At 42.2% G+C, this 26,271-nt stretch overlaps 1 long non-coding RNA gene across 1 annotated transcript in view; it reads right to left on the reverse strand.

Moving 5' to 3' along the window:
• Nucleotides 1–20,980, reverse strand: part of LOC102166571 — a 70,577-nt gene extending 49,597 nt beyond the window's left edge. Inside the window, exons 1-2 of the long non-coding RNA XR_309215.3 lie at nucleotides 20,663–20,980; nucleotides 18,458–18,535 (exon numbers count right to left, since the gene is read on the reverse strand). This is a non-coding gene — a long non-coding RNA (uncharacterized LOC102166571). The remainder of the gene's footprint in view (nucleotides 1–18,457; nucleotides 18,536–20,662) is intronic.

Raw genomic sequence — 26,271 nt, forward strand, 5'->3', positions numbered from 1 at the left:
ATGATTTCTTTCCTTCTACTAACTTTAGGCCTTGTCTGTTCTTTTCTCTTGAGCTACTGTAGATGTAAAATTAGTTTATTAGAGCTTTTTCTTATCTCCTGAGGTGGGCTTGTATTGCTTTAAATTTTCCTCTTAGAACGGCTTTTGCTGCATCCCATAAGTTTTGGAGCATTGTATCTTTGTCGTTTGCTTCTAGGTACTCTTTAATTTCCTCTTTGATTTCTTCAGTGATCCATTGGTTGTTTAGTAGCATGTTGTTTAGTCTCCACAGGTTTGTGTTTTTGCATTTTCTTGTTGTTGATTTCCAGTTGTATAGTTTTGTGATAGGAAAAGATGCTTGATAGGATTTCAATTTTCTTAAAGTTACCGAGGTTGGATTTGTAGCCCAGGATGTGATCAATCTTACAGAATGTTCCATGTGCACTTGAGAAGAATGTGTATTGTGTTGCTTTTAGATGGAATGTCCTATAAATATCTACTATGTCTGGATGATCTGTCCATTGCTGTAAGTGGGGTGTTAAAGTTCCCCACTATTATTGTGTTATTGTCAATTGGTCCTTTTACGGTTGTTAGTAGTTGTTAGGCTTATGTATTGTGGTGAACCTATGTTGGCTGCGTAGATATTTAAAATTGTTATATATTCCTAATGGATTGATCCTTTGATCATTATGTAGTGTCCTTCCTTGTCTCGTAAAATATTCTCCATTTTAAAGTCTATTTTGTCTGATATGAGTATTTCTACTCCAGCTTCCTTTTGATTCCCGTTTGCATGGAATATTTTCTTCCATCCTCTCATGTTCAATTTGTATGTGTCCCCAGAAGTGAAAAGCGTCTCTTGAAGAAAGCATATATGTGGGTCTTGGTTTTGTATCCATTCAGCCAGTCTATATCTTTTGGTTAGGGTGTTTAGTCCATTGACATTTAAGGTAATTATTGATGTGTATGTTCTTATTGCCATTTTATTCATTGCTTTGGATTTGTTTTTGTTGCTCTTTTTTCTTCCCTACTTCTATTGTTCTTTCCTCTTGTGGTTTGATAACTATCTTTAGTGTTGTATCTGCATTGATTTTTCTTATTTCTTTGTGTATCTCTCATAGATTTTTGGTTTGCAGTTTTTCTGAAGTTTTGATATAAGAGTCTATATATACACAAGATTGTTTTAAGTTGTTGGTCTCTTACCTGCAAGTGCATCTCCAGTGTCCTGCATTTGTACTCTCCTCTTCTCACGATTTCTGATTTTGGTGGCATAATTGTACGTGAATGATTTCAAATCTTTACTGTATATATACCTTTACTGGTGAGCCTAGTCATTTGTGGTATTTTGATTCTGGTTGAGGCCTTTTCTTTTCTGCCTAGAGAAGTTCCTTTAGTATTTGTTGTAAAGCTGGTTTAGTATTGCTCTTAAGTTAATTCTCTTAACGTTTGCTTAACTGTGAAGCTTTTGATTTCTGCTTCAAATCTGAATGAGAGCCTTGCTGGGTAAAGTAATCTTGGTTGGAGGTTTTTTCCTTTCATCATGTTAAGTATATCATGCCACTCCCTTCTGGCCTGCAGAGTTTCTGCTGAAAAATCTACCCATAACCATATCAGAGTTCCCTTGTATGTTATTGTTTCTTTTCCCTAGCTGCTTTCAACATTTTCTCTTTGTCCTTAATTTTGGTCCATTTGATTAATATGTGTCTTGGGGTGTTCCTCCTTGGGTTTATTTTATATGGTACTCGTTGTGCTTCCTGGATTTGAGTGAGTGGTTCCTTTCCCATGTTAGGGAAGTGTTTGGCTATTATCTCTTGGAATATTTTTCTGACCCTTTCTCTCTCTCTTCTCCTTCTGGCACCCACGTTTGGTGCGTTTCACGTTGTCCCAGAGTTCCCTGAGACTCTCTTTATTTGTTTTCAATCTTTTTTCTCTTTTCTGTTCTGCCTCAGATTTTTTTCCATTAATCTGTCCTCCACCTCACTTATTTGTTCTTCTGCCTCCTGTATTCTGCTGTTGGATGCTTCTAGTGAATTTTTTTATTTCAGTTATTATATTTTGCATCTCTTCTTGCTTAAGTTTTAAATTTGTATTTATTTGCTCAGTGTGTCCTGTAAATTATCCATCTTTGCCTCCAGTTTATTTCCAATGTCTTGCATCATCTTCAGCATCAACAGTCTAAAGTCTTTTTCTTGGAAGCTGAGAATCTCCTGATCACTTAGCTGTTTTGCTGGGTTTTTTTTTTTTCTTTCTCCCTTATCTGAGTTATAGTTCTCTGTCTTTTCATTTTTATAGGTTTTTGGTGTGGTGACCTTTTTACAGATAATAGAGTTGTAGCCTCTCTTACTTCTGGTGTCTGCCTCCCTTGTGGCTGAAGTCAGTACAGGGGATTGATTTAGGCTTCCTGAAGGAAGGGACTGATGCCTGCCCACTGGTAGGTGGAGCTTATTCTGATCCCTCTGGTTGGTGGGGCTTTGTCTCTAGGTGAGATTAGAGGCTATTGTATACCTGGGGGGTCTTTAGGCAGCCTGTTTACTGATGGGCGGGATTGTGATCCCACCTGGATTGCTGTTTGGCCTGGGGCTTCTCAGTGCTGATAGGTGGGGCCAGATTTTCCCAAAATAGCCACCTCCATAGAAAGGTATGCTGATGAATATTCCCAAGAGCTTTGCTTCCAATGTCCTTCCCCCACAACAAGCCACATTCACCCCTGTTTTCCCAGGAGGTCCTCCAAGAACTGCAGTCAGGTTTGACCCAGATTCCTATGGAGACGTTGCTTTGCCCTGGGACCCAGTGCCCGTGAAAATCTGTGTGTGCCTTTTAAGAATGGGGTCTCCGATTCCCCCAGTCCTGTGAAGCTCCTGCACACAAGCCCCACTGGCCTTCAATGCCAGATGCTCCAGGAGCTCTTTCTCCCAGTGCCATATCCCCACACGTGAGGGTTTGATGTGGGGCTTAGAACTCTCACTCCTGTATGTGATTCTCTGTGAACCAGTTGCTTTCCAGTCTTTGGGGCTTCTCACCCGGGATGTATGGGGTTGCTTCTATCACATAATCGCCCCTCCTACCTCTTGATGTGGCCTCCTCTTTGTCTTTCAGAGTAGGACATCTTTTTGAATGTTTCCAGTCCATTTGCTAGAAGATTGCTCAACATTTGGTTGTAAATTTTGTTGTTTTTAGGAGAGAAGTTGAGCTCCAGTCCTTCTACTCCGCCATCTTATTCCTATCTCCCTCTGTAGCCAGGAAGGCCTGCATCTCACCTTCCTAAGGCTTTTAAAAGAAGGGCAAAAGCTGGTCACAAGGAAGAACCATGTGTGTCAAAACTTTTAAGTTTAATTAGGTCCCATTTGCTTATTTTTGTTTTTGTTGTCATTACTCTAGGAGGTAGATCTGAGAAGATATTGCTGTGGCTTATGTCAGAGTGTGTTCAGACTAAGTTTTTCTCTAAGAGTTTTATTGTATACAGTCTTATATTTAGGTCTTTAGTCCACTTTGAATTTATTTTTTTGTATGGTGTTAGGAAGTATTCTAATTTCATTCTTTTACATGTAGCTGTCCAGTTTTCCCAGCACCACTTATTGAAGGAGCTGTCTTTTTTCCATTGTATATTCTTGCCTCCTCTGCCATAGATAGTTGCCTATAGGTTCATGCATTTAATTCTGGGCTTTCTATCCTGTTCCACTGATCTGTATTTCTGTCTTTGTGCCAGTACCATACTATTTTGATGACTATAACTTTGTAGTACAGTCTGAAGTCAGGAAGCCTGATTCTTCAACTCCATTTTTCGTTCTCAGAATGGTTTTAGCTATTCTGAGTCTTTTGTGCTTCTAAACAAACTTTTAAAAATTTTGTTCGTGTTCTGTGGAAAATGTCCTTGGCAATTTGATAGGGATTGCATTGAATCTGTAGATTGTCTTGGGTAGCATAATCATTTTAACAATATTGATTACTCCAATCCAAGAGCATGGTATGTCTTGCCATCTATTTGTGTCATCTTTGATTTCTTTCATCAGCATCTTAAGGTTTTCAGAGTACAGGTCTTTTGTCTCTTTAGGTTGGCTTATTTATAGGTATTTTTTTGATACAATGGTAAATGGGATTGTTTCCCTAAATTCTCTTTCTAATAGTCCATTGTTAGCATACAGAAATGCAGTCAATTTCTGTGTATAAATTTTGCATCCTTTGCCTTTACCAAATTCATTGATGAGCTCTAACAGTTTTCTGATAGCATCTTTAGGATTTTCATGTCATCTACAAACAGTGATAATTTTACTTCTTCCTTTCCTATATGGATTCTTTTATTTCTTTTTCTTCTCTGATTGCCATGGCTAGGACTGCCAAAACTTATGTTGAATAGTAATGGCGATAGCGGGTATCCTTGTTTTGTTCCTGATCTTGATGGGAATTCTTTCAGCTTTTCACCATTGAGAATGATGTTAGCTCTGGGTTTGTCATATATGGCCTCTATTACGTTGAGGTAGGTTCCCTCTGTGACCACTTTCTCGAAGGTTGTTATCAGAAATTGGTGTTAGATTTTGTCAAAGGCTTTTTTGCAAATGTTGAGGGCATCGTATGGTTTTTATTCTTCAATTTGATATCACACTGATTGATTTGCAAATATTGAAAAATTCTTGCATCCCTGAGATAAATCCCACTAGATCATGGCGTACAATCCTTTTAATGTATTGTTGGATTCAGTTTGCTAGTATTTTGTTGAGGAACTTTGCATCTATATTCATCAGTGATATTGGCCTGTAATTTTCTTCTCTGTGTCTCTTTGTCTTATTTTAGTATCATCATGATGGTGGCCTCATAGATTAAGTTTGGGAGTGTTCCTTCATCTTCAATTTATTGGAATATTTTCAGAAAGATAAGTGTTAGCTGTCCCCTAAATGTTTGATATAATTTGCCTGTGAAGCCATCTGGTCTTGGACTTTGGTTTATTGGAAGTTTTTAAATCACACTTTCAATTTCAGTACTTGTGATTAGTCTGTTCATCTTTTCTAATTCATCTTGATTTAGTCTTGGAAGATTGTACTTATCTAAGAATTTGTCCATTTCTTCGAGGCTGTCCATTTTATTGGTATATAGTTGTTGGTAGTAGTCTCTTAAAATCCTTTGTATTTCTGTGATGTCTGTTGTAACTTCTCCTTTTTCATTTCTAATATTATTGATTTAAGTCCTCTCTCTTTTTTCCTTGATGAGTCTGGCTAAGGGTTTATCAAATTTGTTTAATTTGTTGAAAAAGCAGCTTTTAGTTACATTCATCTTTTCTATGGTTTTCTTCATTTTTTTTTGTTTTGTTTTTTTGGGGGGTTTTCTGTTTGTTTTTTTGTTTGTTTGTTTTTTGTCTTTTTAGGGCCATACCCACAGCACATGAAAGTGCCCAAGCTAGGGATTGAATTGGACAGCCACAGCAGCATGGGATCCAAACCAAGTCTGTGATCTACACCACAGCTCACGGCAATGCCAGATCCTTAACCCACTAAGCAAGACCAGGGATAGAACCCATGTCCTCATGCATACTGGTCGGGTTCATTAACCACTGAGCCACAGCAGGAACTCTGTTTTCTTCATTCTACTTCATGTATTTCTGCTCTGATCTTTATGATTTCTTTCCTTCTGCTAAGTTTGGGTCTTGTCTGTTCTTCTCTCTCTAGTTGCTTTAGGTATAAAGTTAGGTATTTTATTTGAGGTTTTTCTTGTTTCCTGAGGTAGGCCTGTATTGCTATAAACTTTCCTCTTAGAACTGCTTTTACTGGACCCCATAGGTTTTCAATTGCTGTATTTTTGTTGTCATATGCTTCTAGGTATTTTGTGTGTGTGTGTGTGTTTGCATATTTTATTTTCTTTTGTTTTATTTTATTGTTTAACCTTTTTTTACTGTACCACATGGTGTCCCAGTTACACATACATGTATACATTCATTTTTCTCACATTACGTGTTCCATCATATGTGACTAGACAGAGTTCCCAGTGCCACACAGCAGGATCTCATTGTAAATCCATTCCAAAGGCAATAGATTGCATCCATTAACCCCAAGCTCCCGATCCCTCCCACTTCCTCCCTCTCCCCCCAGGCAGCCACAAGTCTATTCTCCAAGTCCGTGAGTTTCTTTTCTGTGGAACTGTTCTTTTGTGCTGTATATTAGATTCCAGTTATAACTGATATCATAAGGTATTTGTGTTTCTCTTTCTGACTTATTTCACTCAGTATGAGAGTCTCTAGTTCCATCCTTGTTGCTGCAAATGGCATGATGTCGTTCTTTTTTATGGCTGAGTAGTATTCCATTGTGTATATATACCGCATCTTCCTAATCCAATCATCTGTTGATGGACATTTGGGTTGATTCCATGTCTTGGCTATTGTGAATAGTGCTGCAGTAACCATGTGGGTGCATGTGTCTTTTTCAAGGAAAGTTTTGTCTGGATATATGCCCAAGAGTGGGATGGCTGGGTCATATGGTATAGTTTTGTAAGATACCCCCCATACTCTTCTCCATAGTGGTTGTACCAGCTTACATTCCCACCACCAGTGCAGGAGGGTTCCCTTTTCTCCACACACCCTCTAGCATTTGTTATTTGTGGACTTATTAATGATGGCCATTCTGAGTGGTGTGAGGTGGTATCTCGTGGTAGTTTTGATTTGCATTTCTCTAATAATCAGGGATGTTGAGCATTTTTTCATGTGCTTGTTGGCCATCTGTATATCTTCCTTGAAGAAATGTCTATTCAGGTCTTTTGCCCATTTTTCCATTGGGTGGTTGGCTTTTTTGCTGTTGAGTTGCAGAAGTTGCTTGTATATTTTAAAGAAACTGTCACCGTATGTAGATGACATGATACAACATATAGAAAACCCTAAGGACTCAACCCAAAAACTACTTGAACTGATCAACAAATTCAGCAGAGTAGCAGGGTATAAGATTAACATTCAGAAATCAGTCGCATTTCTGTGTACTAACAATGAAATATTAGAAAAGGAATACAAAAACACAATATCTTTTAAAATTGCACCCAAAAAATCAAATACATGGGTATACACTTGATGAAGGAGGTGAAAGACTTATATGCCAAGAACTATAAAATATTAATCAAGGAAATTAAAGAAGCTGTAAAGAAATGGAAAGAGATTCCATGCTCCTTGGTTGGAAAAAATAATACTGTAAAAATGGCCATACTACCCAAAGCAATCTACAGATTAAATGCAATCCCTATAAAATTACCCATGACCATTTGCACAGAACTAAAACAATCCAAAATTTTATATGGAACCTCAAAACACCCAGAATTGCCAAAGCAATCCTGAGGAACAAAAACCAAGCAGGAGGCATACCTCTCCCAGACTTCAGGCACTATTACATAGGCACAGTCATCAAGACAGGGTGGTGCTGGTACCAAAACAGACAGACAGACTAATGGAACAGAATAGAAAACGCGGAAATAAACCCAGACACCTATGGTAAATTGATCTTTGACAAAGGAGGCAAGAGCATAAAACAGGAAAAAGACAGTCTTTTCAGCAAGAATTGTTGGGAAACCTGGACAGCTGCATGCAAATCAATGAAACTAGAGCACACCCCACACCATGCACCAAAATAAACTCAAAATGGCTGAAAGACTGATATATAAGACCAGAAGCCACCAAACTCCTGGAAGAGAACATAGGCAAAACATTCTCTGACATCAACCTCATGAATATTTTATCAGGTCATTCTCCCAAGGCAATAGAAATAAGAGCAACAATAAACCAGTGGGACCTAATCAAACTGACAAGCTTTTGCACAGCAAAGGAAACCAAAAAGAAAACAAAAAGACAGCTTACAGAATGGGAGAAAATAGTTTCAAACGATGCAATGGACAAGGGCCTAATCTCTAGAATATACAAGCAACTTCTGCAACTCAACAGCAAAAAAGCCAACCACCCAATGGAAAAATGGGCAAAAGACCTGAATAGACATTTCTTCAAGGAAGATATACAGATGGCCAACAAGCACATGAAAAAATGCTCAACATCCCTGATTATTAGAGAAATGCAAATCAAAACTACCACGAGATACCACCTCACACCACTCAGAATGGCCATCATTAATAAGTCCACAAATAACAAATGCTAGAGGGTGTGTGGAGAAAAGGGAACCCTCCTGCACTGGTGGTGGGAATGTAAGCTGGTACAACCACTATGGAGAAGAGTATGGGGGGTATCTTACAAAACTATACCATATGACCCAGCCATCCCACTCTTGGGCATATATCCAGACAAAACTTTCCTTGAAAAAGACACATGCACCCACATGGTTACTGCAGCACTATTCACAATAGCCAAGACATGGAATCAACCCAAATGTCCATCAACAGATGATTGGATTAGGAAGATGCGGTATATATACACAATGGAATACTACTCAGCCATAAAAAAGAACGACATCATGCCATTTGCAGCAACAAGGATGGAACTAGAGACTCTCATACTGAGTGAAATAAGTCAGAAAGAGAAACACAAATACCTTATGATATCAGTTATAACTGGAATCTAATATACAGCACAAAAGAACAGTTCCACAGAAAAGAAACTCACGGACTTGGAGAATAGACTTGTGGCTGCCTGGGGGGAGAGGGAGGAAGTGGGAGGGATCGGGAGCTTGGGGTTAATGGATGCAATCTATTGCCTTTGGAATGGATTTACAATGAGATCCTGCTGTGTAGCATTGAGAACTATGTCTAGATACTTAAATCGCAATACAACGATGGGAGGAAAATGTATGTATGTGTGAATGTGTAACTTGGTCCCCATGCTGTACAGTGGAAATAAATAAATAAATAAATCTTTTTTCTCTTTTCTGTTCCACATCAGTGATTTCCACCAGTCTGTCCTCCACCTCACTTATTCATTCTTCTGCCTCCTGTATTCTGCTGTTGGTTGCTTCTAATGAAGTTTTTATTTCAGTTATTGTATTTTACATCTCTACTTGCTTAATCCTTAAATCTTGTACTTCTTTGCTCGATGTTTCTTGTAACTTATTAATCTTTGCCTCCAGTTTATTTCCAAGACTTGAATTGCCTTCACTATCATCAGTCTAAAATCTTTTTCATGGAGGTTGGTAATCTCCAGTCACTTAGCTGTTTTTCTGGGGTTTTTTCCTGCTCCCTTATCTGAGTCATAATTCTCTGCCTTTTCATTTTGTATAGATTTTTGGTATTGTTCCCTTTTTGCAGACAATAGAATTTAGCCTATCTTGACTCTGATGTCCACCGCCTTGTGGCTGAATCTGGTATGGGGGCTTGCTGTAGGCTTCCTAATGGGAGAGACTAGTGCCTGCCCACCAGTAGGTGCAGCTGATTCTTTTCCATCTGGTGGGTGGGGCTTTGTCTCTGGGTGAGATAAGGAGTGGCTGTCTGCCTGGAAGGGGAGTTCTTTAAGCAGTCTGTTTGATAATGTGTGGGGCTGTGATCCCACCCAGATTATTGTTTGGCCTGGGGTTTCTCAGCCCTGATGGGTGGGGCCAGATTTTTCCAAAGTGGCCACCTCTAGAAGAACACACACTGATGGTTATTCCTGAGAACTTTGCTTCCAATGTCCTTCCCCCACAATGAGACCCATTAACCCGCTTTTTTCCCAGGAAATCCTCAAAGAACTGCAGTTAGATCTGCCCAAGAATCCTATGGAATCTCTGTTTTGCCCATGGACCCAGTGCACATGAAAGTGTGTGTGCACCTGTCATGAATAGGTTCTTCATTTCCCCCAGTCCTGTGGAGTTCTTGTGTACAAGACCTGCTGGCCTTCAACACCAAATTCTCTGAGGGCTCTTTCTTCCAATGCCAGGTCCCCAGGCATGGGAACCTAATGTGGGGCTCAGAACTCTGACTTCCATAGGTGCATCTCTGTGATAGTTACTTTACAGTCTGTGGGCAATCCACCCTGTGGGGATGGGGTTTCTTATATTACATAATTGCCCCACTTATGGTCTTGATGTGGCCTCCTCTTTGTCTTCTGGAGTAGGATATCTTTTTTGATAGTTTTCAGCCTATTTGGTTGAAGGTTGTTCAGCAGTTGAGAGAAGATGAGCTCCAGTCCTCTATGTTTTCTTCTGAGTGTTTTGTAGTTTTAGCTCTTACATTTCAGTTTTTGATCAATTTTAAGCTAACTGCTATATATAGTGTGAGGTATAGGTCTAAATTCATTCTTTTGCATGTGAACATTCAGTTGTCCCAAGACCATTTGTTGAAACATTATCCTTTGCATTGGATGACCTTGGCACCCCTGACAGTAATCAAGTGACCATAGGGATATGGGTTTTTTCCTGGATTCTCCATTCTATTCCATTGTCTGTGTATTATCCTATGTCAGTACCATACTGTCTTGATTAAAGTAGCTTTTTATTTTATTTATTGATTGATTGATTGATTGATTCGTCTTTTGTCTTTTTTTAGGGCTGCACTTGTGGCATGTGGATGTTCCCAGGATAGGGGTCTAATCAGAGCTACAGCTGCCGGCCTACGCCAGAGCCACAGCAACGCCAGATCCAAGCCATGTCTGTGACCTACACCACAGCTCATGGCAACATCAGATCCTTAACCCACTGAGCAAGGCCAGGGATCAAACCCGTAACCTCATGGTTCCTAGTCAGATTCATTTCTGCTGTGCCACAATGGGAACTCCTAAAGTAGCTTTTTAGTCCAGCAATCCCACTCCTGGCATCTATCCAGAGAAAACCATGGCTCAAAAAGATACATGTACTCCAATGTTCATTGCAGCACTATTTGCAATAGCCAAGACATGGAAACAACCTAAATGTCCATCAACAGAGGAGTGGATAAAGAAGGTGTAGTACATATACACAATGGAATATTACTCGGCCATTAAAAGGAAAGAAATAATGGCATTTGCAGCAACATGGACCTAGAAATTATCATGCTAAGTGAAGTCAGTCAAACAATGAGAAACCAACATCAAATGCTATCACTTACATGTGGAATCTAAGAAAAGGACACAATGAACTTCTTTGCAGAACAGATACTGACTCACAGACTTTGAAAATCTTATGGTTTCCCAATGAGACAGGTTGAGGGGAGGGGGGATGCACTGAGGGTTTGGGATGGAAATGCCTTAAAATTTGTTTGTGATGATTGCTGTACACCTATAAATGTAATAAAATTCATTAAGAAAAAATGACAGGGAAAAAATAAATAAATAAAGTAGCTTTTTAGTAGGTTTTGAAATTGGGAAGTATAATTACTTCAGCTTTGTTCTTTTCCAAGAGTGTTTTTGCTATTCCAGTACCCTTTTATATATTACAAATCTAGGATCATCTTGTTAATTACTGGGGGGAAAGAGCAGTTCAAATTTTGTTAGGGATTGCATTGAATCTGTAGTTCCATAGGGGAGATTTTTGTCATCTTAACTTAATAGTTAGTCTTCCTCCTATCCATGAACAGAGATACCATTCCACTTATTTAGATCTTTAATTTCATTCAGTGATGTTTTATACTTTTCAGTGTACAAGTCTTGTATATCAGTTGTTAAATTTATTCCTGATATTATCCTTTTGATGCTATTGTAAGTGGAACTATTTTCTTAATTTCACTTTTGAATTATTCATGACAAGTTTATAGAAATATAATTTACTTCTGTGTATGATTTTGTATTCTGTAACCTTGTTGAACTCCTGTATTAGATCTAATAGCTTTTCTGTGGGTTCTTTAGGATTCTCTATACACAGTATTATGTCATCTGCAAATAGAAAAGTTTTACTTCCTTTCCAGTCTAGATTCATTTTATTTCTTTCTCTTGCTGAATTGCCCCGGCCAGAACCTCCAGAACAATGTGGAATAGAAGTGGTAGGAGATGACATCATTGCATGACTTTAGGGGAAAGTATTTCTGTCTTTTATCATTAAGTACAGTGTTAGCTGTGGAGGTTTGTAGACGACTTATATTAAGTTGAAGATGTTTCCTTCTATTTCTAGTTTAATTGAGTTTTTATCATTAAAGAATGCTGAATTTTGTCCAATGCTTTTTATTCAGCTGAGATGATCATGTGGTTTTTGTCCTTTATTCTATTGATATGGTATATTAACATAATAAATTCTTAATGTTAAATCAACTTTGCCTTCCTGGAATAAATCTCACTTGCTCATGCTATATAATTTAGCTTGCTAGCATTCTGCTGAGGATTAATATGTCTATATTTATTAAAATATTGGTCTATGATTTTCTTTTCTTGTGTTGTCTTTGTCTGGTTTTGGTGTCAGGGTAACAATGGACTCATAAAATTGGGTAAAGGAATATAAATTCTTTAATAGATATACGGTTATTCATCTTTATTTCTTTCTGAGTGGCCTTTGCTAGGCAGCATTTTTCAAGGAATGTTCTCATTTTACTTAAGTGTCAAATTTTTTGGATTTTTTTTCTGCTGTCCTTTTTTAAACAGCTTTATCAAGGTATAATTGATATACAACAAACTGTATATATTTAATGTGTACAACTTCATGAGTTTGGATGTATGATACCATCATCAAAATCAAGGTAATGGACATATCCAACACCTCCCAAAATTTATGTCCCTTAATTTTTATTTTTTGTTAGGTTGTGTGTGTGTGTGTGTGTGTGTGTGTGTGTAGTAAGAATACCTAACATAAGATATACTCTCAAGAAATTATGAATAATATTTTTATAATCTTCCCTTATTGTGCATTTAATATCTGAAAACTCTGTACAGATGTCCCTTATGGCATCACTAAAATTGGTAATTTGTGTCAACACCCCTTCTTTCTCTCTTTTGTTTTATCAATCTGGCTAAAGGTTTGTTATTTTATTGATCTATTCAAAGTTATCAATCATTGGTTTCATTGATTTTTTTTGGTACTGATTTTCAGGTTTCCATTTAATTGATTTCTGCCAAGATGTTTGTTATTTTTGTCTTCTCTTTCTTTGGGGTTTTTTTTCCATTTTTTTTTATTACTCAAATGAATTTATCACATCTGTAGTTGTATAATGATCATAACAATCTGATTTCACATGATTTCCACCCCACAGCCCAGGCACATCCCCCCACCCCCCTTTTTGGGGTTAAATTGATTTTATTTTACTAGTTTCTTAAGGTAGAAGATAATTGATTTTTGAATAATCATTGGCCTTTTTCCTTTTCTAATACAAGCATTTAATGCTATAAATTTCCCACTATGAATTTTTAGCATTACCTCATAAATTTTAAATTGTTGTAATATCAATTTCTTTGATCCTTGCATTCATTTGAAGTGCTGTTTAATTTATAAATAGTTTGTGATTTTCCAGTTATCTTTCCACAGCTATTTTCTATTTAATTCTTCTGTAGTCATATAATATACTTTGTGAGATTTCATTCCTTTTGAACTCAGAGTTTTTTTAATGACCAATTTTGGCGAACATTTCATGTGCACTTTAGAAGAACATATATTCTGCTGCTGTTTTTCTATAAATATCTATTATGTTAAGTTAGTTGATAGTGTTATTCAAGTCTTCTATAAATTTTCTGATTTTTTTTCTCACTTGTATTAATTACTGAGTGAGAAAGGTTAAAGTCTCCAACACAACTGTGGATTTGTCTGTTTCTTCCTTCCATCCTACCAGCTTTTGGCTCCTGTATTTTGAAACTGCATGCATAGTCATGATTTTATATCTTCTCAATAAATGGAATTCTCCATCATTATGTACTATCCCTATTTATCCTTGGTAAAAATCCTCATTCTGAAGTATATTTTAGATAATATTAATTTGGCCTCTCCACCTTCCATTTGATTCAGGATTTGGCAGTAAAACTTTTTCCATTCATTTAATTTTAAATTATTAATTTATTTATATTTAAGAAGGGGTTTTTGTTTTCCATGTATAATGTGATCTAACAAACTAGGTCTTTTAATTGACATGTGTAAGCAAAGTATGCTTAGTATGTAAACAGTTTTATTTATTTATTCATTTATTTATTTATTTGCTTTTTAGGGCCACAGCTGAGACATATGAAAGTTCCCAGGCTAGAAGTCAAATTAGAGCTGCAGCTGCCAGTCTACACAAAAGCCAAAGCAATGCCAGATCCTTAACCCACTGAGTGAGGCCAGAGATCAAACCCACATCCTCATGGATACTAGTTGGGCTCATAATCCCCTAAAACACAGTGGTAACTCCAGCAGTTTAATCTGAAATCTACCATTTGGCTATGCATTCCTATTTATCACGTCTGTTTTTTAATAACCAATTTTCCATTTCTTTCCTTCCTTTTGGATTAGTTGAGTGTTTTTTATTATTCCATTTTATCTCCACTGTTGGCTTACTAGTTGTACATCGATTTTAAAAGTCTTGGTAGTGGTGGCTCTAGAGTTCATAATATACATTTTTAACTTCTTATATTATGGCTTCACTTAATATTATACTACTTCATATATAAGAACATTATGATTGTATATTTCCCTTTCCTTCCTGCCATCTTTTGTGCTATTGTTCTCTTACATTTTATATCTACAAATGTAACAAATACCACAATATACTGCTACTGTTTTTGCTTTAGACAATTTTTATTTAAAGAAATTAAATATTTTAAAGGTATATTTATAGACAAACTTACCTTTCCAGCATTGCTCACTTATTACATAGATCCAAATTTCCTTCTGAGATCACTTTCCTTCTCCCTAAAGAACTTCTTTTTTTTTTTTTTTTTGGCTTTTTGGCTTTTTGCTATTTCTTGGGCCGCTCCCGCGGCATATGGAGGTTCCCAGGCTAGGGGTCAAATCGGAGCTGTAGCCACGGGCCTACGCCAGAGCCACAGCAACGCGGGATCCGAGCCGCGTCTGCGACCTACACCACAGCTCACGGCAACACCGGATCGTCAACCCACTGAGCAAGGGCAGGGACGGAACCCGCAACCTCACGGTTCCTAGTCGGATTCGTTAACCACTGCGCCACTACGGGAACTCCCTAAAGAACTTCTTAACAGACTTTGTAGGGCAAATCTTCTGGCAATGACTTTTCTCAGATTTTTAGTTTGTTTAATTATTGGCTTAAACATTTTTCAATTCATGTTCAATTTTTAAAAAGCATTGACACACTAATTAGAGAATTTTGAGAGGCATAGATTATGATGAGAATTCTGTTGTCTGTTTTAATTTTGTCCCTCTTTATGAAATATGTCTTTTTTTCTTCTCTGTTTCTATCAGAGAATTGCTGTTGATAATTGAGTCAATTTTTTCTATATCAAAAATTGCTATAGCTATTTTAATACAAGTTTTCTTGGATGCCAGATATTGAGAATTTTACATTGCCGGGTTCTGGATTTTATAAGAGTAGAAATAAAAATAGTAATAATTCCTTTAAGTTAAGATCTATCCTGTGATACTTTTTAAATACTTGGAAATGGTTTTATTCTTTCAGGTTTTCTTTGAGGCATTGTTAGATGGGACAAGAACAGTCACTAATCTAGGGCTAATTTAACCCACAACTGAGGTAGTATCTTGCTGAATAACCTACAAGATACACACATATTCTGAGAATTTTCTCCCTTCTGGCAGGTGAGAATAGAAAATATTTCCATCACTCTGTGAGCTCTGGGGTTCTTCCACCCACTCTTTTGTGGAGGTTTTTACCCTAGCCTTGGGTAGCTTCTTCACACAAATGAACAGATCAGAATTCAGCAGGGGGAGTTCTCTTGTGGTGCAGGGGATTAAAGATCTGGCATTAACACTGCAGTGGCTGGATGGCTGCTGTGGCACCCGGGAAATTCCACATGCCCAGGGTGTGGTCCCCCCAAAAAAAAAGCAAAGTGGAGAATACAGCATGACACTTCTAGGGGACCAACTGCTAAGCTCTGGAGAACTCTCTCTCTTCTCTCTGCAGCCCTCACCTCTCCATCATACCTACCTTGCCTTCCCTGAATGCTGAACTCTATTTCCTCAACTCTGGAAGAAATGCTGGCCTCTGTTCAGGTCTCTTCTCCCTGCAATGATGCCTGGAAACTCATTCCAGGAAGTAAGCTGGGGGAAACTGCAGTGCCCACCTCATTTCCCCCCCTTCTCTTAGAAATCGACATCCTGCATGGTTTGAAAGCCATCACTTCCAATTTTTAGTTATTTACAGTGGGAAGATAAACCCAAACTCGTTAATTTATCCAGGGCAGAACCAGTTCCTAAGTAAGTCTTAACTAGTTCCTGAATGCTGTGTGAAGAGGATCCATTATCTTTCTCATGAGGCAGATGTATGTGTGTGTGCACGTGCGCCCATACTGAGATGAAGAGGTTGGGGGAAACTTCTGAGGTCCTGTCAGGGTAGATGTTGCTATTCTGACAATTACTACTATTCATGATGATGAGAAGGTTGTTGTGAGGTTCTGGAGTCTGCACCAGCCCCATCTTTTCTTTAGTACCCACTCCGGAGGCTGATTGGTAGGGAATATTTACCGTGTGCTGCTCTTCCTCACCTTCCCCAGAGCTGGGTTCTCCTGTGCGCATTAACTGCCTGGCTCTGGGGCATGTGAGTTTGAGAACCCTGTCCTGGACACCATGCAGATGCCCTCACTCAAATGCTCTGTGACTTTGCTTTATAAAGAGTTATTCAATGATAGGTGAGTATGGGGTTGCCGTGAAAGATTCCATTAGTATATCAGTACATGGAATACACAGGTCATGACATTCCTTCATACTCTCTGTTTCCTGTGCTTGCAGCTGGGGTTAGTTATGGGCATTTCCTGGTTTCTTTCAAACACATTACTCTGTATTTCAACAACAAGAACAAACACGCACACACAAACACACACACACACACACACACACACTAGGCCCCACTATGAACATCCCCATTTGCTTCCCTACATCCCACAACATGCGGGAAAAAGATGCCTCTGATTGGTACACACTAGTCCCCTCATCCTTTTTGATGGACAGAGTGTTCTCCATGATATAATATGAAACCATCGCTGATCACTTCTCATCCAATGATCACTGCTTATTAATGGATATATAGAGCTTTTTAATGATCGCTGCTACCTTCCTTCGACACACAGCTCTGTGATTGCATGTTTACTATATATGACTAAGACGAATTTCTGACTCAAAACACAGTCATTCAACACACATCCAGTGTTTGCCTACTCTGCGCTGGGCATTGGGAAGACTGACGACACTGGGGGTATGGGAACTCCCCAGGTGTCTCCCCTGGCCTGTTGGAACAAAGACTCACTGTCACTGCCCACACAGCAGCCCAGAACTGGAGATGTGTGGCTCTGTGTCCCAGAGTGCAGCCTCTAGGCTCTGGGGGGAGGTGTGTGAGGCCTCTAAGCTGAAGGGGACCTGTTGCCTGGAGTGGTGTGCACTTAAAGCAAAACACACAACTTGAGAGTTGTGGGCTTAAGTTTTACTCGGGGTCATCCGGAGGACTACAGCCTGGGAGACAGCTCCTCGGTTAGCTCTGGAGAGGTAGCGGAGAAACCGAGATGATCTGGGGCTAGAAAATGCTAGCAGTCAAGCATGCGTATTGGTAAAAAGATTCCTGTTAACCACAAAAATCAGATAGCTAAGGTTAAGGAGGTTCACGCTTTTCTGTGGATGGAAGAATCTTGGGTCACTGAACTTCTTCCTGAGATATGCACATAACTAAATAAGGGCCTGCTTGTCCAGAGCACAGAGGGCCTCATCCTGTTTTTCACCCGGAATTCCTTCGGAGTGCACTGTTGGTCAGCAACTGCAGGGGTTTTACACCTTAACCCTTGCAGAACCCGTGGGGGGTGAATGCCTCTCCTTGTCTGAGGGATCCTAATTTTTCTGCATCCACAGTCAAAACTGTCTGAGCTGCTTGGGGACTGTGCAGACAGGTGTAATGTATTTGAGCTGTTTGTGGGTGGTGTCTAGGATGTGAGATGTCTGCACTCTTTGTGGGACTCTGTACCAGGGCATGAGGTCTCTGAACTGTTTAGGAGGGGGGTGTCTTTTTCCCAGAGGGTTGGTTCTCTGAGCTGTTCACGTATCTGAATCCAGAATGTTCTGGAGAGGAAGGCAGGATGGGCCTCACTCTCACAGGTCCTAGAAGAAGGCGTGAGATCTCACGTTTGCTGTGAGTCTCCCATGCCTGCCCTGGGACCATGGAAATGAAAGCTTAGGGTCCCCATCCTCAGGGAGGGCACGTCCTCAGTCATGTACACCTCACAGGAGACCACGGTAATGATAAGGATAAGGACAATATATTGTGGCATCACTCCTACCCTTGCTAGGGGGCCTGGGACAAAACCTATGTACACATATTCACGCAGTTACTCTGCCCAACCCCCAACAAGGAGGTCACCGTTAGCAGATGGGGAGCCTGAGGCCAGGGTGGATGGGAGTTCTCAGCTCAAGAGGACAGGAGGAAATGGATGCAAACTTGGGCTCCTGGGAGGAGGCAGGAAAGGCTCAGCACAGCCCAGGCCAGGCTGTGGGAGTATGGGGAGGGGGAGGTTTGGCCTGAGACAACAAGGACCCTGGGACCGACTCACCGTCAGGATATGTTTCTGTGTCTCTGGATCAAACACCCTGCTTGACTCCTGATGTATGGAATGGAACTCTCACCTTCCCTGTGGAGGGGGTAGTGAAAGTACAGGTGAGCCTCCAAGCAGGTTGGGAAATACATCCGATTCATCACTGCACCCAAGGACCCACCAAAAATGTAGAGATCCTTCACTCTTCTTTCCCCCTCAAGCCCTTCTTGGCACTGAGATCAACAGGAGGCCAGTCAAGAGCTAGAAGGGAGGTGGGGAAACTTGCGTACATCATGAACCTGCCTATAACGGGAACATGTCTTTGTCCTGAGGGGCAGAGGGCCCTGATGTGTGTCAAGGTAATGTGACTGAGGCCAGGACACAGGCAGCTGAGTCATTCCCTAGAGACAGTCCCTCGGGAGGGGCTTCTCATCCCCTGCAGAGCAGACACCACATCCAGTGACAGAGCTGCAGGCCCACGCGAGGGTGGTAATTAAGTGGGGACACTGTGTTCCCAGAAATAGTTTCTACGTCCCTGTCTCTCTAATGCTTTACCTTTCCTTCTGTCTTCTCTGTGCCTGTTACATTGTCCCTCCTGTGCTTTTGTACAGGACAGGGTGTGACCTCGCTCACACCATGAGGGCCCTTGCTTTTCCCCACATGAGCATATCATCTTTGGACATGGATATTCATGGGGAGCAGTTGGGGGGATTCCCCTTGAGTCTCCATAATCTTCCAGGAGAGCATGTTCAGCTTCCCCAGAGAGGCTGGGGAGGGGGCTCTTCTTTGGGGTAAACCAAGAGCTCCACCTCCTCAAGGGGGCGACTTGGGCCTCTGGCCTCAGAGAGACACACGGGAATTCTCTGCTAAAAAGGCCTCTGGAGGCTCAAGACAAAGTCCTCACCATGGCCCAGAAGGCTCTACAGGACCTGGCCCTCATTACCCCTTCACCAGATCTCCTACCCCTCCCTCCATCATGCTGAGCCAGCCAAATCAGCCTCCTCACCTTCTCACACATGACAGACTGAGTTACACCCCGGAACTTTTCCACTGACCCGTACCGAACTCGGGGGAGGGGGGGGGCATGCATCTCTTTCAGATGTTCCTCTCCTCTAGGTTTCCGCTCAAATGTCACAATCTTAGAAAGACCTTCCCTGACTGCTCTTTCTAGATAGGCCCCCTCCTCTCTATTTGACGATTCTGATTTAATTTTAATCACAGCAGTTACCAACACCTGACAAATCACATACCTTTGGGGCTGAATAGAATAGACCCTCCATGAGAGCAAGGGTTGTTTTTCTTCTCTTTCCCAACACCCATAATTGTGCTTGACATATACTTTAGAGAGAAGGAATGAATGAGGTAAGGAATGAATAAACAGATGCAAAGTTCTCGAGGGAGGCATAGCTAGACAAGCCAAGAATTCTGCCAGGGAACATGTTCAGAGGTAACAGGATGGTGACAAATCCTGTGAACTTTATCTCACGTCCTCAGGGACAGAGAGACCACTGGGAGATGGCCTTTTTTTTTTTTTTTTTTTTTTTTGTCTTTCTGTCTTTGCTAGGTCCGCTCCCGAGGCATATGGAGGTTCCCAGGCCAAGGGTCCAATCGGAGCTGTAGCCACCGGCCTACGCCAGAGCCACAGCAACGCAGGATCCGAGCCACGTCTGCAACCTACATCACAGCTCAGGGCAACGCCGAATCCTTAACCCACTGAGCAAGGCCAGGGATCAAACCCACAACCTCATGGTTCCTAGTCGGACTCGTTAACCACTGCGCCACGACGGGAACTCCAAGAGGGCCTTTTTCCTAACAGAACCAAAGGTCCTGCTCTCTTTTTCCCCTAGTACTCACAGTCAAGGACAGAGGCCTGCCCCTCACCAGGACATCAGAGACCCGTCGGGACCTTTCTCCCCCCTGCCCCTTGAGGAACCCTGGCTGGCTTGCCGCACTACACCTATTCTATATTACCCAGGGAGGCGCAAGCAAGCCCAATGCCCAGCACAGAGAAAACGCTTGGTGCCACTACAAAGAAGTACATTTCTGTTTAGCAAGACTTTTTGCCGGGTCCAAGACTCCAGCGAATTGTGAGGTTTTAATCCTAACTTTGCCCTCCCTCCCTTTGGGGACCACCCTGGAATAGTCCACTAACATCTGCATCGGCTGTTCCCCGATGACACCACCAAGGGGCGCGCGAGATGGAACATCTGTCATGGGACGTACCACTGACAGGGCCGGAGGTAAGACCATTCACTCGGAAGGTACCATTAGAGGGTAGGAGGCGGTCGTTCTGGAATAATCCATCGTGTTCCAATACTGAGGGTTCACGTACACTGCGGAGGGCGTTAACCACAGTTCCCGGAGGAGGCTCTCATGGAGCCGCTGGGTCCATCCCCATTGTATCCTCTCCGTCTTCCCGGAGCATTCGAGCACGAGTACACACTGAATACCAGGATGCAGCCTTCTTTCTACCTACTCCAAGTTCACCCCTTCGTTTCTATATGGTCACCTCTAGCTGGGGCTGACGGCAACGGGGCAAGGGATTGGCTCCCGGAGGCGGTGGGAGGGGTCGGAAAGGATTATGAGTGATGATTGGTCAGGGCGAGATTGCTCTTCCGTTGTCCCAACCAGCGACGGAAGTCCTCTACTCCCACCCTCCGTAGTCGTCTGCCCAGTTCCGATTGGCCGTCTGTTTGGGGGGGCCCCGAGGTCGCAGAGTTGAAGCGCAGCGTGAGAGGTGAACGTATGCGTCTTTGCGCTTGCGCATGCGTGCGTGCGTGCATTTCCGTGCGCTTGCGCGTGCGGGTATTTTTCACACTACATTTTCTCCGAGCGGGTCTGTGCTACTGACTGTCCGGAAGGGGTATCGTAGCTGCCCCGGTCAGTAGCGCGGTTAGGCTCAGTCGCTGGCTGTGCGGAGTGACGGTGCTGTCTTCACGTGAGCTCTTTCAGTCTTGTCGAGCCCACATTCTGGAGCTTGTGGTTCCCCATGGTCAATCGCACAGATTCACGTAAAGTCCAGAGAGAGGTCTCTGAGTTTGTTTGGTGTCTCTCCCTGGGAAGTAACGTGTGTCATGCAGTTCGAAGCTATGTATCGCTACGCCTGACATCATAGATGCTAGTTGGGTCCATGTGATGTCTTTGAGCGCTTTGGGGAGTTTTTGGTGAACGGAATAGTTTATCTAACTGGATTTTGGGAGCCATGGTTCAAAGAGCCTTAGGCTTTGTCTGCCTTGTATATTTGGGTATGCACTTTCTGAGCTTTGGAGTCACTGGGTTTTAGACTGCTCTGTAGGCGTGTGCACCCCGGACTGTGAGGTGTCTGAGCTATTTGCGATTCTGACTACCAACTTATGAAGTCTCTGAGCTGCTTTGGGAAGGCTTTGTCCAAAGGCGTAGAGGATCTCAGCTGTTTGGGGTTTGGGTGTCAGGAGTAACGTCTCTTACCGTTTTGGCCTTAAAGTCTCTGTCCAGGAACGGAGGGGTTTGGAACCTGGTAGATAGGATTCCAAAGCCGCGAACCCCACGTGCTGGTTGTGTGTCTTGAGCAAGTCACTTCTCTTCTGGAGTTGCACTATGTATCATAATGAATTAAATGGGGCCAATGGCCATCATGGGCAGTACCTGTGTAACAGTGTACTGTAACAGTGTAAAGGGCTGATTCCCAGCCATGGCTCAGCAAGTGTTTTCTGAGTACTGTTCTAGGAGTTTCGGACAGGACAGAACTGACAGAGCCTCTCCTTTCATAGAGGTGCTCGGTAAACACATTAGAGCACATCAAAGGTGGCAGGTGCAATGTAGACAGAAAAGGCTGGATCGGGGAAGGGGCATGGGGTGAGGATGTTTCTGTTTTCCTCGGGGTAACAAAGGCAAAGGCAGGTCTATCTGAAAGGTGACGATCGCGCAGACAGCTGGAGAAAGCGAGGGAGAAGGCCATGGGATTACCTGAAGGAAGAGCATTCCAGGCGGAAGAAGGAGCAGATGCAGCAGTCCTGGCGGGGACATCTACTTGAGGTGCTTCTGGGTCTCAAGAAGGAGTCCTGTGATGCCCTGGCTTTGGCTCCGAGCACTCATTGAACTGGTGTCTGGTGCTGCTCTGGCTCTTTGTCCCACAGCTTGTGGTCCTCCCCGTTTCACAGATGAAGGACCCGGGGCTCCAAGATGTGTCTTGCACCTTCTCCCTGCTTATGCTTGACATTACCGAAGAGGGGTGAAACCTTCTAGTCCGTCATGAGAGACAGAGGGCTTGAGTGGTAGAGCCACAGGGAGGACACCATCCACACTGAATGTCAGCCAAACAGCCAACATCACTTATAATACGGGAGTCCTGCTCCTCATAACGTTTCTACTCTTGATGGGGGGCAGGGCTTTAGGAATGAGAAAGGGACTGGGGCAAAGGAGAGGGGCAGGAAGGAGAAGCTGGAAGACAGTGAGAAAAAACCCACTGGCTTCATCATATTGCTTGGATTTGGCCCAGTTCACCTTGTTTAACTGATCATATGAGGATATACTCACCTTTTCCCCGTCTCTGCCATTTCTTTCCTTCCCTCTCTCTTGGGCCTGAGCAGTTCAGTCCTAAAGCCACTTGGTGCTTGAGGACAAGACAAGTGTAGGCGTGTAGGGACATTCAACTTGCAGAGTCAGAGCGCAAGGCAGTAAGGAGAATACCCCTGGGTTTGGGCGAGGGTGCAGGCTAACTGGCTCAGGGATTCAAGCTTGAGTTGGGGTGAGGAGGTCAAGGGCAAGGGATGGGTCAGTGCAGCATGTGAGGAGGACCTCAGTGGAGGAGGGATGGCTTGTTTACGTTGGGAATTCATCACCTCAGCAAATGTTTGAGGATAGTGGGCGCCACGTCTGCCCCTTCTGGAAAAGGGAATTTCTGATATGGAAAAGAAGTAAAGCAGAACACATTCTGAGGTGTTCTGCTGGAATTGGAAGTTCTCCATGAGAAGGCCTGGTTTTCAGTAGATAAGTGTGCACATGTAGACAGATACTTACATGTAGATGTGGAAGCAGCAAGATCCCAATGGCAATAAGTACACCCCGTCCCAGATCCTAGCTTCCAAATTCCATTCTCCACTAAATGCTGGGTTCCCAGGCCGAGGAGGGAGAGTATAAATGAGGCTGGCTTCACTTGTCATGTCAGCAGTAAGGAAAAGTTCAAGGAATGAGGAGGATGTGTCAAGGGGACAGAGAATACAGCTTGAAGGCAAAGGCAACCCCACTTGAAAAACCAGAGACTCTTTCATTCTTCCAGGTTTATTGAGGTATTACCGACTCAAACCATGAAAGTTTCAGGTGCTCAATATCATGATTTGATACACATATATGGCAAAATGATTACCACAATACGGTTAGTTAGCACTGTATCCACTCACATCATTATGTTTTTAAGAATTTTTTGGTGATAACATTTCAGTTCTTCTCTCTTTTCCTTTTATTTCTCTCTCTCTCTCTCTCTCTCTGTGTGTGTGTGTGTGTGTGTGTGTGTGTGTGTGTGTGTGTGTGTGTGTTGTTTTGTTTTTGGCTGCTCTGAAGGATGAGGAAGTTCCTGGTCCAGGGCTCGACCCCACTCCACAGCAGCCACCCGAGCCATGGCAGTGAAAACACTGGGTCCTTAACCCACTGCGCCACTTAATTTTCAGTACATAATACAATATTAAGTATCGTCACCATGCTCTACGTTAGATCCCCATAACTTATTCATCTTATAGCTAGAAGTTTGTACCCTTTGACCACCATTTCCCCCAGCCCCTGGCAAGCACCATTCTAAACTCTATTTCTGTGACTTAGACTTTGTTCAGATTCCAGATGTAAGAGAGAACATGCATTTGCCTTTCTCTCTCTGACCTCTTTCACTTAGCCTTCAACGTCCATCCATGTTGTTGCAAAAGGCAGGACTCTACTTTTTATGGCTGAATAATACCCCATTGTGTATGTCACCACGTTTTCTTTACCCATTCATCCTTACTTGGACACTTACGTTAACATATGTTGGCTGAAGCTGCATGGTAAATGTTAAAGTTGGTGTTAGTCCTCCAGTTTACTTTTCGAAAATTAATTTGGCTATTCTCGTTCATTTGCCTTTGCCTTACCACAGAAAGTTTGTAATCAGTCTATATGTACCAAAAAATCCTGCTGGCATTTTACATTGGAATTGTATGACATTGATGGATCTTTTTGGGGACTGTTGACATCCCAATTATATTGCATTTATCAACCTATGAACACAATATGTGTCCCCATTTTGTTAGATCATTTTACATTTATATCTGTGTCATTCCTCATATTGTTGTGTCTTTTTATCATTCTTTAAGATTTTTATTTTTTCTATTGTAATGATTTATACTGTTCTGTCAATTTCTGCTGTACAGCAAACTGACCCAGAAGTGTGTGTGTGTGTGTGTGTGTGTGTGTGTGTATTCTTTTCCCAAATTATCCTCCATCATGTTCCATCACAAGTGACTAGATATAGACCCTGTGCTATGAGGCAGGATTTATCATTTTCTGTGTCTCTCTGGGTGCAATTTTATGAATTCGTACTGCTCTTTTCAAAGAAACAACATTCGGTTTCATTGATTATATTTATTCTTCTTCTACTCTCTGTTCCAATCTCTATTCGTTTCCCTCCTGTGCTTTTGTACAGGACAGGGTGTGACCTCGCTCACACCATGAGGGCCCTTGCTTTTCCCCACATGAGCATATCATCTTTGGACATGGATATTCATGGGGAGCAGTTGGGGGGATTCCCCTTGAGTCTCCATAATCTTCCAGGAAGCATGTTCAGCTTCCCCAGAGAGGCTGGGGAGGGGGCTCTTCTTTGGGGTAAACCAAGAGCTCCACCTCCTCAAGGGGGCGACTTGGGCCTCTGGCCTCAGAGAGACACACGGGAATTCTCTGCTAAAAGGCCTCTGGAGGCTCAAGACAAAGTCCTCACCATGGCCCAGAAGGCTCTACAGGACCTGGCCCTCATTACCCCTTCACCAGATCTCCTACCCCTCCCTCCATCATGCTGAGCCAGCCAAATCAGCCTCCTCACCTTCTCACACATGACAGACTGAGTTACACCCCGGAACTTTTCCACTGACCCGTACCGAACTCGGGGGAGGGGGGGGGCATGCATCTCTTTCAGATGTTCCTCTCCTCTAGGTTTCCGCTCAAATGTCACAATCTTAGAAAGACCTTCCCTGACTGCTCTTTCTAGATAGGCCCCCTCCTCTCTATTTGACAATTCTGATTTAATTTTAATCACAGCAGTTACCAACACCTGACAAATCACATACCTTTGGGGGCTGTATGATTTCAAAAGAATGTAAGCTCCATGAGAGGTTTTTTTTTTTTTTCTCTCCTGACACCGATAATTCAGTTTGATGCATCCTTGGAGGGAAGGAATGAATAGAGAGATTCAAAGTTGTTCAGAGAAGTAGAGCTAGACAGGCCTAGAATTCTGCCAGGGAACATGTTCAGAGGTAACAGGATAGTGACAAATCCTGTGGACTTTATCTCACATACTCAGGGGCATAGCAACCCCTGCGAGATGGACTTTACCTAACAAGCAAAGGTCCCGTTGTCCTTTTCCCCCAGTACTCACAGTCAAGGACAGAGGCCTGCCCCCTCATCAGGACTTCGGAGCCCAGTCGGGACCTTTCTCCCTCCTGCCCCTGAGGGACTTTGGCTGGCTTCCACCAGTAGGCCTGTTCTGTATGACCCAGTGAGGCATAAACAAGCCCGATGCCCAGCACAGAGAAAACGCTTGTTAAAGCTCCCTGTTATAGTGGTGCCACTTCAGGGAGGTAAGTATCTGTTTAGGAAGACTTCTTGCCGAGTCCACC

This window comes from Sus scrofa, chromosome X (assembly GCF_000003025.6).
Source record: "Sus scrofa isolate TJ Tabasco breed Duroc chromosome X, Sscrofa11.1, whole genome shotgun sequence".
Lineage (NCBI taxonomy): Eukaryota > Metazoa > Chordata > Mammalia > Artiodactyla > Suidae > Sus > Sus scrofa.